The sequence below is a fragment of the Rutidosis leptorrhynchoides genome, chromosome 3, assembly GCF_046630445.1.
Source record: "Rutidosis leptorrhynchoides isolate AG116_Rl617_1_P2 chromosome 3, CSIRO_AGI_Rlap_v1, whole genome shotgun sequence".
Taxonomy (NCBI): domain Eukaryota; kingdom Viridiplantae; phylum Streptophyta; class Magnoliopsida; order Asterales; family Asteraceae; genus Rutidosis; species Rutidosis leptorrhynchoides.
The window spans coordinates 354,426,569-354,445,748 of NC_092335.1; positions in this window are offsets into that span (position 1 = coordinate 354,426,569).

Below are 19,180 nucleotides of genomic sequence, written 5' to 3' on the forward strand. Positions count from 1 at the left end.
GTTTTTTAGTTGGAATCCGTGATTTCACGAGTCATTAAACTAAATTACTATAGCATTTATATTCACTTAATACCTAAAAATATCATTAAACTATTTCTTTTAAACAAACCCGTAATTTTACGGGTCATTTCTTAATTACAATTAAATCTAATTTCGTGTATAATATATCCATATGCTATCCATATATATCCTATCCATGTAAACAACATCCATAATTAAATTTAATTATAATTGTATTACATATTTTATATTCCATATATATTTAAATGATATATAAATATGGTTATCTATACATATACACATTTATACAAATATGCTATATTTAATAATAGAGCCGCAATTGTATTCAATTATTTTAAGTTAATAAAAAAACTCAATGGTGTTATTCACAAACAAATTGTTAAATATTATTTACATTTAACCATTCAAAGAATTTTTTACAAATAAATTACTTAAATTTATTTACTATCATATTTTTCAAATTTATACTACTTTACATGACTACCAACAAAAATGTCTAAATTCAAGTCTGTAAACAAAAATTAATTCCATATTTGTAATTTGCTTTATATAAAGCTTTATAATATTATAAACATCACAGCTGTAGATTTAACTATATTTTTAAATGGTTGTCGTACGGACTTATATATTTCAATAACATAAATATTGAGGAACTATCATAACACAAGCTAATATTATAGAGCTTAGAATATCTGTAAACATCACAACTATACATTCAACTATTTTTTTTAAATGATTATCGTACTGGCTCACATATATCAACAACATTAATATTGAGGGATAACCATAACACAAGCTAATACTCTCAATTGATCTCTTTGATAATGCTATGTTAAAATGTTGATCAATTAACGAGTTTATATTAATTTGTCAAATTTTAATTAGGGTTAAAGCTACAGATGAGTTATATACTTTCTCAAATGTCTCAATGTCACCCATATACTAATTTTCGTTTCATGTCGGCTATATACTTTCAAAAAGTGTACAAATGTCGCCCACTATACTTTTTTTACCTATTACGAAAACAATTGATGACGTGGTGTCTAAGTAGTCATGACACGTCAGTGATACATCGGAACAAAAACTGAAAGTGTATAGCCTACATCGGAACACAACTGAAAGTATATGACCTATTTGTAACCATATAAAATGAAAAAAATAGTTAAATAATTAATTTTACCGGTTCAGCAGGTAACCGGTAACAAAATGTTGACATTGGTACACTTTTTGAAAGTATATAGCTCACATGAGACAAAAAAAACTATATGGGCGACATCAGGACATTTGAGAAATATATAGTTTACTTATAGCTTTAACCCTTTTATTTATGGTAGTTCAAAATTCATTAGGAATTACGATTAATATATAAATACTTTAAATATATAAGTTAAAAAGATAAATTAATTAATAATGAAAAACATGTGTCATAATCTAATCAGGCATCGATATTTAATTTCTCCATTCACTCATTTGACAAACACCCTTTTTATGTTACGTTTAACTACCCGTTAATGATGTCAGGGGTGTTAGTTTTGCGCCACCTCATGTTCAACTCGCGTTTTAAGCATTACTTTCCAACTCCTCACACCCCATTACGGAGGTTTTTATGACCATCAATAAAGTCTAAAGACATTCACTATCTCAGAGTTTTTTAACTGACCATACTTTCAAACATATCTATCATTTAATATTATTTCTCTTTATATGGGCCTTTACAAACCCAGTACTCCAGTAGCTACAATCACACAAAAGGACCATCCGTATTCTTCTCCCATTATCCACCGTCATCGTCATCTATGTCCTCTTCTCAAAACCTACCATCATAGTCTTTTTCTCAACCTACGTCGTTGATTGCCCTCGTTACTAACGGGTCGAGATGGTTCGGGTTGTTAGCAACCCACTCCATTGATCAAGTACAGTTTCATTGTCATCAAATCGACTCCGATGGTTCTCAGTTTTACGATTCAAAGTTTTTTTAATATGTTTAGAAGACTAGAAATTAATATGGGTCCATAGTTTGTTAAACTTTTGAGTAGTTAGGGTTGAAGCATCTGCAACGGAGAGGAAAGTGTATCGTGGAGGTCAAGAACGACAACACCATAATGAGATACAGTGGCAGAGCCACTTCGTTGTTACCGGGTGCACATGCCCCCACGCAAATTAGTCTATCTAATGTAAATTGTTGGAGTTTTTAAATGAGTGTATCATATAATTACGGTTGTGACACCAGTCATCATTCAAGCCTTGGTTAAATTTGTATATAGGGACCAACAACATACAAATAGAATAGTAATTTTATATTGGCTTAATCACAATCTACTATAGCTTTCGAGATACAATTTATTTTAGGTTTTATGTGACTATTTTTTTTTCTATCAGTTCCGTTACAATTAAAATTTTTCAATGTATAATCAATTGTTATTCACTCAAAGTAATTGTGGATCTTTATTTATAAAATTTTGTAGTCACCATTTTTAACTATCTAGTATCACAGTTTATAATTATGAATTTGAGGTATGATGCTTTATTTTTTGTAAGACCCGAATAATTAGTGTACAGCGGTGTAAATATGGTACATGGAGTGTGGGTGACATTTTACAGCTAAACAGAGGTCAGAGCCTGCTCAGGCCTGTGTGTGCGCCGCGCAGGTATAGGTGTGCGCGCAGCGCACCTGTACTGTTGGCAGTTTCTAGCTTTTAAATTAAAGTTTAATGAGGGGCATTATGGTCCTTTCACATGGGGCCGGTTTTAGGGCACTTATGGCCAGATTTGTGGTGGTTAAAGCACATTCAACACAACCACCAACACCATCTTCAATTCTACTTTAATCTAGAGAGAGAAACCCTTTAAGAGAGAGAAAGCTTGAATCAAGGAGGAAGAAGCTTGATCTGGGTTAAAGCTCAAGTATTAAAGTTGTTCATTTAGCCTTTAGCTACGTCTCGATTGTGATGGTATGTTCTAACCTCGATTTCCCTATTTTAATTTGTCTAAGGGTTAGGGTTTGGGTTAGTGATGAACATAAAACCCATATTTGATGATTTTGAGTGTTCTTGGGTAAGATTGAGTCATGGAGACTCAATAGTGTGAAGACCCGTCCTAATCCATCCGGACGAAGTCCATATCGATTATAAACGATTCACAACAGTTGATTACATCGCGAGGTACTTGACCTCTATATGATACATTTTACAAACATTGCATTCGTTTTTGAAAAGACAAACTTTCATTACATCGAAAGTTGACAGGCATGCATACCATTTCATAATATATCCAACTATAATTGACTTGATAATAATCTTGATGAACTCGACGACTCGAATGCAACGTCTTTTGAAATATGCCATGAATGACTCCAAGTAATATCTATAAAATGAGCAAATACACAGCGGAAGATTTCTTTCGTACCTGAGAATAAACATGTTTTAAAGTGTCAACCAAAAGGTTGGTGAGTTCATTAGTTTAACTTAAACAATCGTTTCCATCATTTTAATAGACCACAAGATTTCATATTTCCATTTCTCATAAACATACGTCCCATGTATAGAGACAAAAATATCATTCATATGGATTGAACACCTGGTAACCGACATTAACAATATGCATATATAAGAATATCTCCATCATTCCGGGATCCTCCTTCGGACATGATATAAATTTCGAAGTACTAAAACATCCGGTACTTTGGATGGGGCTTGTTGGGCCCGATAGATCTATCTTTAGGATTCGCGTCAATTAGGGTGTCTGTTCCCTAATTCTTAGATTACCAGACTTAATAAAAAGGGGCATATTCGACTTCGATAATCCAACCATAGAATGTAGTTTCACGTACTTGTGTCAATTTCGTAAAACAGTTATAAAAGTTGCGCATGTATTCTCAGCCCAAAAATATAAAGGGTAAAAAGGCAAATGAAACTCACGATACTGTATTTTGTAGTAAAAATACATATGACGTCATTGAACAATGCAGGGTTGGCCTCGGATTTACGAACCTATATCAATTGTGTATATATTAATACGTATAATGTAAGTTACAAAATTTCATTTATTAATATGTATTATTTATATATTATAGTTTTGTAGAATTTATTCTAACCTTTATTTTAAAACGTATACTTATATTATATTTTATATATATATCGATTTTATGTATATATATCTATAATGATTTACGTTTATATAAATAGTGACATTAATATATTTATATACATATATTTGTGGTTAGTATTGTATTTATGAAATTTTATTAGTTTGTTATGTGAATTATTAATACAATCCTAGTATATACCATAAGTATATATATAGTGTACAAAAGATTTATTTGTTAAAATAATAATTTAGATAATAATGATTTACTAATAATAATAATAATTTTATTAATAATGATAATACTAATAGCAAAAAAAATGAAAATGATAACTGTTAATGATACTAATAATAATAACTCTAAAATAATATTAATACTAATACCATACTTATGTTAATAATAAGGGTTCTAATATTTATAAAATGATAAATGATAATCATAATAATACTAGTAAATATTAATGATGATACTGATAAATATGATATTATTAATTGTAAATGTACTGATGATACAATTATTTATAAACCGGTACAAATTCTAATATTGATGATAATAATATATTTTTATTTCCTTCATAATAATAATAATGATAATCATAATCATAATCCTAATGATGATAAAATACTAAAATGATAAGTTTATTACTAATAATAATATTATTAATACCTATCATAATAATAATAGTAATGTCTATAATACTTTCAAATATGATAACAAGTATGATACTAATAATAACAATAACAATAACAATCAAAACAATCACAATAATAATAATAATACTAATAATAATTAATATATAATAACAATAATAAAATTAGAAAAGAAAACTACCTCACATGAAAAGAGTTTCAAAAAAAAAAAAAGAAACTACCGTCCTCTGGAATCGATCTCGTGACCACATGCTCACACGCAAACACTCTCGACCATCCCACCAATTCTGATTCTCTGTACTAATATCGAATTTAAATTTTATATATAAACTGTTTTTCTTCTATTCCTCTTCTTCTCCACAAGTCTCATGGATTCAACAAAACATCAATAACAAAAAAAAAACAAAATCGGGGTTCCCTTTAAAGCTTCAAAACATTACAGAAAAAAAAATAATTTGGGTTCTAAAATAAAAAAAAAATACTAAAGGACTACTGCAGCGTCGGTTCTTGGAACAAAAAAAAAATTGATTTCGTAATAGATAACATTATAGATAATGTTTATAACACGAAATAGTTTTCTAAACATGTATAAAAACTACTGGAATCGTCAATTTGATCAGAAACATATACACGAACGCGAATTTGTCTCAAGAACAATTGTTGACTTTTTTTAAACTAAACTTTGACTTCAAAATTCAAGATCGATATAAAGATTTGAGAGTTGAGATTTTGCAGATAGATTCAAAGAAAGATTTCTAACCTTTCTGCATTTTTAGATTTTGAAACTTTATTCGAAATTGAATTAAGAGAAAAAAAAATTGGAGCGTGCAGAGAAGAAGAAAAAAAAAATATCGCTGTGCTCTTTAATCCCATTGGATTTCTAATAGAGATCGGTTGATAAAAAATGGAGAAAATGTCAACACAGGTTCACGAGTTGGGAGCAGGAAAGAAACAAAAAAATAATAATAATAGAGATAAAGGATACAGAGGTCACGCGTATAATATAGATCCCTACTGTTTTTTTTAATTAATAATAATAATATATAATAACAATACTATTAATATCTAATAATATTAATAAAATTAATAATAATGATAAATATAATATTAATGATAATAATAATTGTAAAAATGATAATAATAATAATAATAATACCATACTAATTATGATAATATTAATATTTTATCGATAATAATAATATTAGTAATAATAATCTAATATATACATCCAATTTCATCTTTATATGATATAAAGTGATATTATGAATACAAATATTGATATTTGACGATACAAATAACATTACTACAATAACTATATTTGTATTTAAATTTAATTTATTAATATCATCTATTATTATGTAATATTTAATAATTATGTAATATGTATTGTAACATATACTGAATATTATATATTTATGCATTTTAATATAAATATATTATAATATTTATTTACATACTAATTATATTATACTTATGTATGTAATTATGAAAAATATAAATGTTTTATATATGTAAGTATTATATATATTTATTAAAATAGTACATTATTTCATCATAGATATATTATAAATTTCTACATATACATAATATAATAATTATGTATAAAATCATATATATATAGTTATATTTATGTATATATGTATACTACCATATATATAAAATCATGTTTTAAATGTTGAGTAGATGATTAATTATGTATATTTTTACAATTAACTACAAAGTATAACATTGTACATTTAATATTTTGATAACGTTGGTAAAATATGTTTGAATCATTTATATACAATATACTATATATATTCAAAATGAAAATCTTTAGTTATTAAATGTTATCTTTTATAATAACAAAATTACTTAATAGTTCATTAATACTAATATAATTAGTTTTATATATAATTATTTATATTTACATTCTTAGTTACAATTAAAGGTTCGTGAATCGTCGGAAATAGTTAAAGGTCAAATGTTATCATGAAATAGTTCAAACATAATGAGACTCGGTTTAATAGACTTTGCTTATCGAGTCGAATCATATAAGATTATGTTTAAATTTGGTCGGAAATTCCCGGGTCATCACAGTACCTACCCGTTAAAGAAATTTCGTCCCGAAATTTGAGTGAGGTCGTCATAGCTAACAATAAATATGTTTTCCTGACGAATATGAGTTGATAACTTGAGTTTTATCATCATTGAGTAATATGGATAAAAATAATTCGATTATTCGAAGAGTGCGAATGAAGCTATTCACAAAAGGATGAAATGAGAAACAAAGATTTGTTTTTAACTTTTGACGTAGTCAGGTTTGAATTTAGAAAATAAGGCGCGTCTTAACTTTTGACATTGCCTTGGTTGAATTCCGAAATTTAAGGGATTTAAAGAAAATCTTGAAGATCTATAAAATCTGATTCTTCGGGATTTATGGAAATTAAGATCTCTTTAATTAAATACGGTGATCTGCCCCGATTACTACGTCTGATATTTCCAGTATAAATTAAGCTCTTCCTTTCCATTATTCTCACCATTCTTATACTTTCTTTCTTAGTTCATACATCCAAAAGATTCTGAAAATGATTAATCCAGTTCTGATCCTTGTCCTCATCCTTACTATCGCAACAATCATTCTCCTTTTTCAACTTCCACCAGAGGAATCTGCTTTCTTCTACTTCGCCCTCGGGATTATAATGTTTTTAATTCTCCCGTGTCTTTATGTTGCGATAAACATTGATATACACGGTTTGTAATTTATGTGTTGTTATCGGACTTTATATTCTCCCTTATATTTCAAAGCTCTATGCTTTTGTTTTCTCTTCCCGACTTCAAGTCAAGCGAATAATGGTCCAGAATTTATAGATATAGAGTTTCGAATGATTATAATGTTCTAAGCATGAAGGAACGTGATAGCACGATTTGATTTTCAAATTTATCAACATCACGGAAGATAGAACCATCAAGAATACATTTTCTTGATTTGTTACGGAGTTAAGTAGGATGAAAGAGTTATGTAACATGGCACATGATGACGTTATGATCTGTGAATCATCACGTTTCATTTAGAAACTCAACATGACTTACTGTAATATAATCACGTTGATCAAGTGTCATTATATTATACTAACTCATGCATCAGTTCCCATCATTACTTCAATAACATTCATATTTTAAGCTTGAAAATTTACAGAATATAGAAACTAACAGTTTCTATATGATGTAATACTGATAGCACGAAAAGATTAATGATTTCAGATAAGAATAGTTATAAAAATATCTCCAGAAATATGGAGGATATTTATAATGAAAGGTACGATAATATCTCAGAATATCTAAGATCAGAGGATGATAGAAACTATTGTCTACAAGGGTTTAGAGTAAGGAGCAAGTTATTCACTATAGACTTTAGCAGACATTGAATTATTTGGATTCTTTGAAGTCAAACTTATTCTTTGTGATTTATCCACGGCTTTCTTCATAGTTTCGCATAATCTGCTTTTCGGTACTATATTTTCTATTGAATGTTTCCAATATATTGATACACAGGAAGCACGAAGAGGTATATAATTTCGGACGAGAATATTTATGAAAATATCCTCAGAAATATCAAAGATATTGATGATGATATTTTGGAATTTCTAAGTTCGACGGTTGATGGAGAAAGATTTTCCGCAAGATTTTAACATGACTTCGGAGCAAGATATTCTCTAAAGATTTCAACGGATCCAGAATTACCTGAATCCTTTGAATATAGGATTTGGTCCTTGTATTTGTCCTTGGTCTCCTTCATGGGTAACTCAATCTGTTTTTCAATACCCAATTTTCTATCGAGCGTTCCTAACACTCCTTTCTTTATCATCAAACTTTGGTCCGTTTAGACCATCTACCATTTTTCTGTTTCCTCTGCATTTAATGCTATGATATCTGAATCATCGGTTATTAATCCGAGGTGGTTTCAGGAGAATTGTGTTTTTAGATGATTAAACGCTGATGGTAATATGATGGAATATGAAAGGTTACCTGGTAACAATAAAAGAGCACGCGTATATATAAACGTTATAATAAGGTTGTTTCGTACGAAAAGTCGAAGTTGACTTGTTGGAGCTGTGACAAAATTGGCTAATTTTGAAAAGGGATCGCAAAGTTGTTTTTGTTAATAAATGCCAAAGGATCTGACGAGGCTACGTGTTGAACTTTTACTCAATTGCCGAGAGTTTCTCAGGTGCATAACTATATGCATAAATCTTTCCTTCCGTAGATGAAGTGCGGTTGATTCATCCTATCGATTGAGGTGTTTTCAAGAATCATGAAAGGTTTGAACGCAGAATGTAATCGTGAAGATACAAATGAGGTTTAAGACGAAATCAAGTGGCAAACTTGAAGAATTGTTTAGTTTCATATGTTATATTCAATATTTTAATTCATTTTAATTGTCCAATGTTATTAGTCCACAGTCGATAGTCCACAGTTGACAGTGCAATCATTCATATATAGTTTAATATATAATATTTGAATTAATTAATACGTATCGTGACCCGTGTACATGTCTCAGACTCGATCACAACTCAAAGTATATATATTATTATAGAATCAACCTCAACCCTGTATAGAGAACTCGATCATTACTGCATATAGAGTGTCTATGGTGATTCCAAATAATATATATAGATGTGTCGATATGATATGTCAAAACCTTGTATACGTGTCCCGATATTTAAAGTGCGTAAAATAAATAACAGAAATTAAATGACGATAAATAAAGTGCGTAAAGTAAATAACAGAAATTAAATGACAATAAATAAAATTGCGAGAATATAAATTGCGATAAAATAAATTGCGATAAATAAATTGCGATAAATAAAATGTAATACGGAATTAACAGTTAGCTAGGATTTTGTTAGCGTGGTTTCTTAATAAAATTTAATATTGTTAATTAGTCTGTTTCTAATCAATTTTTATTGTGTCCATTATTTCTTCATTATGCCACTTGTTGGATTCTGATAGGTCAAAATTCAAATATGAAATTGAATTTGAATGAAAATAGTTATTCTTTGGTGAACGGATAAGTATCCCGGTGGTTTTAAATAGGATAGTGAATAACTGTTGAATCAGATTCGAAGAATATACAGTGTAACTTATTAATGTGAAATTTAAATATTCCTCGGGTATTACCTACCCGTTAAAATATTTTTATTATTAACAGTTTGTACAAAAGAATTTTTAATTACAATCTTTATGAAAACATATATACATATATATTTTCTTCAGATGTAATCATGAATTTAATGAGTTAACATGATATTAAACTCATTTAGTTTTCAGTTGGAACTAGAATAAATAATCTCTAAAACATTAGAGATTACATAATCACCATGTCGAACGAAGATAACTGATGTAGAATGTCATGTAGAATGATGATTATACTCGAGGTATAGATTGAGATGTTGAGGCATGTGATATTGAAATTTGGGTTGTTGGTGGTACTGTTGGTGCCGGTGATTTGGATGAAGCTGGTACGTTTTGCACCATATTTTCCAAGACTACAACTTTTGCGCGAAGTTCGTTAACTTCTTCTATTACACCGGGATGATTGTCGGTTCGGACGAGCGGATGAATGAGGTTTAGAATCTGAGATAGTATATGATCGTGATGAGATACTTTGGAAATGAGAGAGAAAATGGTGTCTCGAACAGGTTCGCCGGTAAACGTTTTAGGTTCATTGTCAAGAGGTGAATTTGGTTAGTGGAAATGATCGCCTTCTTCGCGTTTCCATTGATTAAGTCGACTACGAACCCATCTCCAATTCATTCAGAATAGATGATGGCTAATTGATCGATTCATTCCGGTTACTCTGCTTTCGGAGCTCGAGTGGAAATCCATATCGAAATAGCTGTCGGAATAACTATCGAAATAGCTATCGAAATCTGATGGACTCGAACTGGTTGAGGGATTCATCTCGTACGATCAGATGAAGGATTTTCGATAAGAAATAGATTATAGGATGTACATTAGTACCCTGCAATACATAATTTACATATGCATATATAATACTAAAATCCCATAAGCTACGGAGGAATCTACGGAAGCTGTCAGGCAAAGGTAACAATAACAGATACGCTAAGATATGAATTTAACTATACACTGTCTATGCAATAAAGGCAGTAAGACGTGTCTTAGACTTTAAGGATGATAAGCAAATAATTTTTCGACACTAAATGATAAGCAAAACTTTTGACATGCAGACACGGTCGAAGTCCAGACTCATTAATGCATTCTAACGACTATCAGTTAGACTCACTAATGCAAGACCTGGTTCGCTAAGACCACCGCTCTGATACCAACTGTGAAGACCCGTCCTAATCCATCCGGACGAAGTCCATATCGATTATAAACGATTCACAACAGTTGATTACATCGCGAGGTACTTGACCTCTATATGATACATTTTACAAACATTGCATTCGTTTTTGAAAAGACAAACTTTCATTACATCGAAAGTTGACAGGCATGCATACCATTTCATAATATATCCAACTATAATTGACTTGATAATAATCTTGATGAACTCGACGACTCGAATGCAACGTCTTTTGAAATATGCCATGAATGACTCCAAGTAATATCTATAAAATGAGCAAATACACAGCGGAAGATTTCTTTCGTACCTGAGAATAAACATGCTTTAAAGTGTCAACCAAAAGGTTGGTGAGTTCATTAGTTTAACTTAAACAATCGTTTCCATCATTTTAATAGACCACAAGATTTCATATTTCCATTTCTCATAAACATACGTCCCATGTATAGAGACAAAAATATCATTCATATGGATTGAACACCTGGTAACCGACATTAACAATATGCATATATAAGAATATCTCCATCATTCAGGGATCCTCCTTCGGACATGATATAAATTTCGAAGTACTAAAACATCCGGTACTTTGGATGGGGCTTGTTGGGCCCGATAGATCTATCTTTAGGATTCGCGTCAATTAGGGTGTCTGTTCCCTAATTCTTAGATTACCAGACTTAATAAAAAGGGGCATATTCGACTTCGATAATCCAACCATAGAATGTAGTTTCACGTACTTGTGTCAATTTCGTAAAACAGTTATAAAAGTTGCGCATGTATTCTCAGCCCAAAAATATAAAGGGTAAAAAGGCAAATGAAACTCACGATACTGTATTTTGTAGTAAAAATACATATGACGTCATTGAACAATGCAGGGTTGGCCTCGGATTTACGAACCTATATCAATTGTGTATATATTAATACGTATAATGTAAGTTACAAAATTTCATTTATTAATATGTATTATTTATATATTATAGTTTTGTAGAATTTATTCTAACCTTTATTTTAAAACGTATACTTATATTATATTTTATATATATATATATCGATTTTATGTATATATATCTATAATGATTTACGTTTATATAAATAGTGACATTAATATATTTATATACATATATTTGTGGTTAGTATTGTATTTATGAAATTTTATTAGTTTGTTATGTGAATTATTAATACAATCCTAGTATATACCATAAGTATATATATAGTGTACAAAAGATTTATTTGTTAAAATAATAATTTAGATAATAATGATTTACTAATAATAATAATAATTTTATTAATAATGATAATACTAATAGCAAAAAAAATGAAAATGATAACTGTTAATGATACTAATAATAATAACTCTAAAATAATATTAATACTAATACCATACTTATGTTAATAATAAGGGTTCTAATATTTATAAAATGATAAATGATAATCATAATAATACTAGTAAATATTAATGATGATACTGATAAATATGATATTATTAATTGTAAATGTACTGATGATACAATTATTTATAAACCGGTACAAATTCTAATATTGATGATAATAATATATTTTTATTTCCTTCATAATAATAATAATGATAATCATAATCATAATCCTAATGATGATAAAATACTAAAATGATAAGTTTATTACTAATAATAATATTATTAATACCTATCATAATAATAATAGTAATGTCTATAATACTTTCAAATATGATAACAAGTATGATACTAATAATAACAATAACAATAACAATCAAAACAATCACAATAATAATAATAATACTAATAATAATTAATATATAATAACAATAATAAAATTAGAAAAGAAAACTACCTCACATGAAAAGAGTTTCAAAAAAAAAAGAAACTACCGTCCTCTGGAATCGATCTCGTGACCACATGCTCACACGCAAACACTCTCGACCATCCCACCAATTCTGATTCTCTGTACTAATATCGAATTTAAATTTTATATATAAACTGTTTTTCTTCTATTCCTCTTCTTCTCCACAAGTCTCATGGATTCAACAAAACATCAATAACAAAAAAAAAAAAACAAAATCGGGGTTCCCTTTAAAGCTTCAAAACATTACAGAAAAAAAAATAATTTGGGTTCTAAAATAAAAAAAAAAATACTAAAGGACTACTGCAGCGTCGGTTCTTGGAACAAAAAAAAAATTGATTTCGTAATAGATAACATTATAGATAATGTTTATAACACGAAATAGTTTTCTAAACATGTATAAAAACTACTGGAATCGTCAATTTGATCAGAAACATATACACGAACGCGAATTTGTCTCAAGAACAATTGTTGACTTTTTTTAAACTAAACTTTGACTTCAAAATTCAAGATCGATATAAAGATTTGAGAGTTGAGATTTTGCAGATAGATTCAAAGAAAGATTTCTAACCTTTCTGCATTTTTAGATTTTGAAACTTTATTCGAAATTGAATTAAGAGAAAAAAAAATTAGAGCGTGCAGAGAAGAAAAAAAAAAATATCGCTGTGCTCTTTAATCCCATTGGATTTCCTTTTTATTTGATTTGCAATTATACATAATCATGTTGTAATAATAGAGATCGGTTGATAAAAAATGGAGAAAATGTCAACACAGGTTCACGAGTTGGGAGCAGGAAAGAAACAAAAAAATAATAATAATAGAGATAAAGGATACAGAGGTCACGCGTATAATATAGATCCCTACTGTTTTTTTTTAATTAATAATAATAATATATAATAACAATACTATTAATATCTAATAATATTAATAAAATTAATAATAATGATAAATATAATATTAATGATAATAATAATTGTAAAAATGATAATAATGTTAATAATACCATACTAATTATGATAATATTAATATTTTATCGATAATAATAATATTAGTAATAATAATCTAATATATACATCCAATTTCATCTTTATATGATATAAAGTGATATTATGAATACAAATATTGATATTTGACGATACAAATAACATTACTACAATAACTATATTTGTATTTAAATTTAATTTATTAATATCATCTATTATTATGTAATATTTAATAATTATGTAATATGTATTGTAACATATACTGAATATTATATATTTATGCATTTTAATATAAATATATTATAATATTTATTTACATACTAATTATATTATACTTATGTATGTAATTATGAAAAATATAAATGTTTTATATATGTAAGTATTATATATATTTATTAAAATAGTACATTATTTCATCATAGATATATTATAAATTTCTACATATACATAATATAATAATTATGTATAAAATCATATATATATAGTTATATTTATGTATATATGTATACTACCATATATATAAAATCATGTTTTAAATGTTGAGTAGATGATTAATTATGTATATTTTTACAATTAACTACAAAGTATAACATTGTACATTTAATATTTTGATAACGTTGGTAAAATATGTTTGAATCATTTATATACAATATACTATATATATTCAAAATGAAAATCTTTAGTTATTAAATGTTATCTTTTATAATAACAAAATTACTTAATAGTTCATTAATACTAATATAATTAGTTTTATATATAATTATTTATATTTACATTCTTAGTTACAATTAAAGGTTCGTGAATCGTCGGAAATAGTTAAAGGTCAAATGTTATCATGAAATAGTTCAAACATAATGAGACTCGGTTTAATAGACTTTGCTTATCGAGTCGAATCATATAAGATTATGTTTAAATTTGGTCGGAAATTCCCGGGTCATCACAAATAGCAACTAACCTAGGGTTTCAAAGTGTTAATTGGTGTTTATGAGCCTTAATTGGTTAGTTAATTACTAGCACACCTAGATGTTTAGTAAATGTGTGTTATGTAGGTTTGTGGATGACCCGAAATGAGTGTGTTGACCTTGAAATGGTCAAATGGGTAATAAATTGACCTAGTTGGGAAAGATGGTTATGAAATACCCTAATTGTGTATTAGTTAGGGTTGTTGAACCTTAATCACTAGCTTTTAGTGGTTCGTGATGGTCTTGACCTTAAATGGACGGTTTTGGAGTAAATGGGTGATTTAATGCATTAAGTCATTAAATGCACATTAGTGAATGGTTGGTGTTTAGTCCAACTAGTTTGTGTGTTGATTGAGTACTTATTGTAATAGGTACTTTGCTTTGAAGCTTGCGAAAGTGTAAAACCGTCACCGAATCGTTAAGGTGAGTGGAGTAATTATATGCGTAGGTATATAATGTATTTATTTGTTGTAGCGTGAAATGTGAAGTGTCGAAGTGTTAAGACACCACTTTTCACGTGACGAGTGAAGCGTCGAGGTGTTAAGACGCCACTCGGGGTGAAGCATCGTGGTGTAAAGATGCCACCTAGGAGTAAAGTGCCGAGGTGTTAAGGTACCACTCCGTAAGATAAAGGGTGAAGCATCGAGGTGTTAAGATGCCACCCGAGGGTTTAGTGATACGAGGTGTTAAGTACACTAACGGATGTTATGAACACTGATGGCCTTTCGCGAGTGCCATTCCCTTGTACGATTGGTTAACCATGGTTATTGCGTTGTAGCATAAGCATATTACATTGTTCGAGTTATATATATGCCATTGTTGTGCTAGCTTGTGGTATCGGAGGTTAATAGCTTTGTAATTGAGATGATAAGCTAATTGTGTTGCTAGCTTGTATGCGGTATATGTGTAAGTGTTTGCAAATAGGTATATTATATATGTATGTGTACAATTATTGCATTCACTAAGCATTTTGCTTACCCTCTCGTTGTTTAACTTTTTATAGGCTCGGGCGTTGACAATGGTAAGGGCGTTAGATTGGATTAGAGATCCTGCTTTGTTTAATAGGGGACGCTTATGGGATGTGTTAGCTTTTAAAGTTTGACCGATAGTTGGGTAGTTTATGAAGGTATTTCGTATGCCCGAGAGACATATTAAATTAACGTGGCTAATATGTTTTGATCCAAGTCGGGTCATACCCAATAACAAGCTTACTGACACCTTATTCGTATTTGATCTTAACGATTGGATCGTTGATTAAATTACGCAACACTTGAATTTTAAGAAAATGGTTTTTGAAAACAATTGCACTTGATATGTATATATATAAATCATGGAATGATTTATATAATAAGGATTTAATTATTTATAGGCTAAATAATTAATTAAGTCATGTTGCATTTTATAAAATTGGTTTTATAAAATAAAGTATACATGACAAATAATATGGAATTTTATATATTTGGTTTTATAAATAATACATACATAATTTATAAAATGCAAGTTTATGAAATTTGTTTTATAAAATCTAATTTTATAAAATAAGTTTATAAAATATGCATGCTTATAAATTAGTTCAAGTATTATTTTATAAAGAAAGAGGGGAGTGGCCTAGGAGTTGTAAGTAGGCATGCTAAAGACTCCAACACATGGTCATACTTTCCCAATTCCATATAGAAGCATCTTGACTCACTTTGAGAAAAAAAAACATGCAATTTACATATCAAAAAAACTGTACCAAAACTCTCTCCAAGCTGCTGCCTGGCCGTGACTTTTTGGAGAAGAAAAGGGTTTCAAAGTTTGGTTTTTGCAAGCTCTATTCAAGTGTTAACAAATTCTAACTAAAGTACAAAGGTTTGGTATTAAAAGCTTGGGGTATTACAACTTGAGGCTTCATCTTTTGGAGCTCCAATCATCATCATCTTTATCTTTCATTACCTAGCTTGGAATAGGTATAACCTCTTTACTATCTTATAGTTTGTAAGCATTTATCCAAGACTTGATATTATCATGGAATTTAACTTAATAGCTTAACATGTTAACATGAACTTTACATAATGCTTCCGCTTGTTTTAACTACATTAAATTGGTTTAATGATCAAGTTAACTATAAGAACATGTTGTTTATGAAACTTGTTAAATTCCATCATTGGTATCTAGAGCCGAAGTCTATGGATTATGCTTCTTATATGGTCTTTAAAACCCACCAACTTTGCATTCTATGTACATGCATGAAAGTAGAATGTAAAAATGTTCGGGTTTGGGTGGGTTCATGGGTTTGACCGAATTCAAAGGGGTCCCAAAAGTGGTTTTGGGTTTGCCATTTGGTTCATATTTGTTCATATATTGATGTTCATAATCATAGCCAAGACCTTGTGTTTGTATGAATGCTTGTTTGGTTGATTAATTATTCATTTGGTATGTAATATTAATTCATTCATTTGGTTTGTAATATTTATTCATTTGGTCATGTAATTTATGTAATTTATTTTATATTTGGTATGTAAAAATAGATTAGGTTGTATTTTCATTTTTTAGAAAAAATGTATTAGGATATATTTTGTAAAAATGAAGATGCAAGATGATGACTTGAAGAACACAAGAAGGAGCATTTGGATGCAAGATTAAGTGGGAGATTTAAAATCTCCTACTTTGTGTTATAACCCCTTAACCGGTGGCATTTGTTTTCGGCTAAACAAATGTCTACCAAATTGGCTTGATTGTGAACATATTGTTTTGCATGCTTAGTTGTTTATTGTATGATTGTGGATTGTATGTTTGTATGCTACAAGTTAATCACACAAGTTAACAACAAGAAAAATGACAATTTAATTGGTTAAATTTAACATTATAAACGACATGCAAAACGACAATTTAAATGGTTAAATTAAAAATGGCTAAAAGGACATTAATAAACGGTTATTAAGAACACTAAAAGGATCACACATATAAAATGGTTTATATCAAGTAATTGGCTTAATTACATAACATGAAAAATGGATTTTTAAATAAACCATACACTAAATGCATGTTGGTGTATGGTGTAAAAGTTTTCTCAAACTAGAATTAATGAAAACTTAAAATCCCTTATTAACAAGGCAAACAAGTTAAACGCCATCCTTTTGTGTGACACTTAAAATAATTAGGGAACTCATAATGGGTTAAAGGTCACCTAACCATTATGAGCAAACTAATATGATTAAGGTGAATTTAGCACACTTGTGGGATAAAGGTCACCTAACCACTTGTATGTTGAATTTACACGTTTACACAAGTAGGACAACTTGATTTGGGAATCATGAACTTAGGGTCACCGAAGCATGAGGAACAAATAGGCGTTGAGGGGATAAATATGCCATGCAAAAGGATTGCATGATCCCATAACTTAGAAGTTGCAAAAGGATTGCAATTGTCATATAATGACTACCTAGCTAAATCAAATGACGGGATAAAGGTCACCTAACCGAAATTTGGTTTACCGTTGGATTCTAATATTTAATAAATATCAATTGGATTTAAAGGGTATTGATTATTAAATTAAAATTGATACTTAAACAACTTTGTTAAATTTTGTAGATGGCCGCCAATAACAACAACATTCCAAACGCACCAATCAACTTTAACAACCTATCGTTGCGGTCAATCCTCGAAAAGGAAAAACTCAACCATACGAACTTCATGAATTGGTTTCGCAATCTAAGAATTGTCCTCAAACTAGAGGATAGGGCGTATGTGTTGGAAGACCCCATTCCCGATCAACCGGACGAGGATGATACGGAAGGCATGGCTTATTGGGAGAAATATTACACCGATTCGGTGCAAGTTTCTTGCCTCATGCTTGGAACTATGATACCCGAACTCCAAAAGGATTTTGAGCATCATAGTGCATATGACATGATCAGACAGTTGAAGGAGATGTTCCTTCAACAAGCTCGTGTCGAGCGCTTCGAAACGGTTCGAGCGCTTCATGCATGTCGGATGGACGACTCCCAATCTGTTTCATCTTATGTCCTTAAGATGAAAAGCCTAATTGATCGAGCGAACCATCTAAACTGCAATGTATCTAATGAATTAGCCACGGACCTTATCCTTAATTCCTTGTCAAAGAGGTTTGACACATATGTAATGAATTACAATATGAATGGATGGGATAAGAGCATTGGCGAATTACATGCCATGCTTAAGACGGCCAAAGCGAGCATGGGTAAAAGGGCTTCACCCATGTTTATGATCAATGAAGGCGGGTCCAAAAACAATAACACTTCTAAGCCAAAGGTGGCTAAGCGGAAAGGACCCGCCTACCAAGG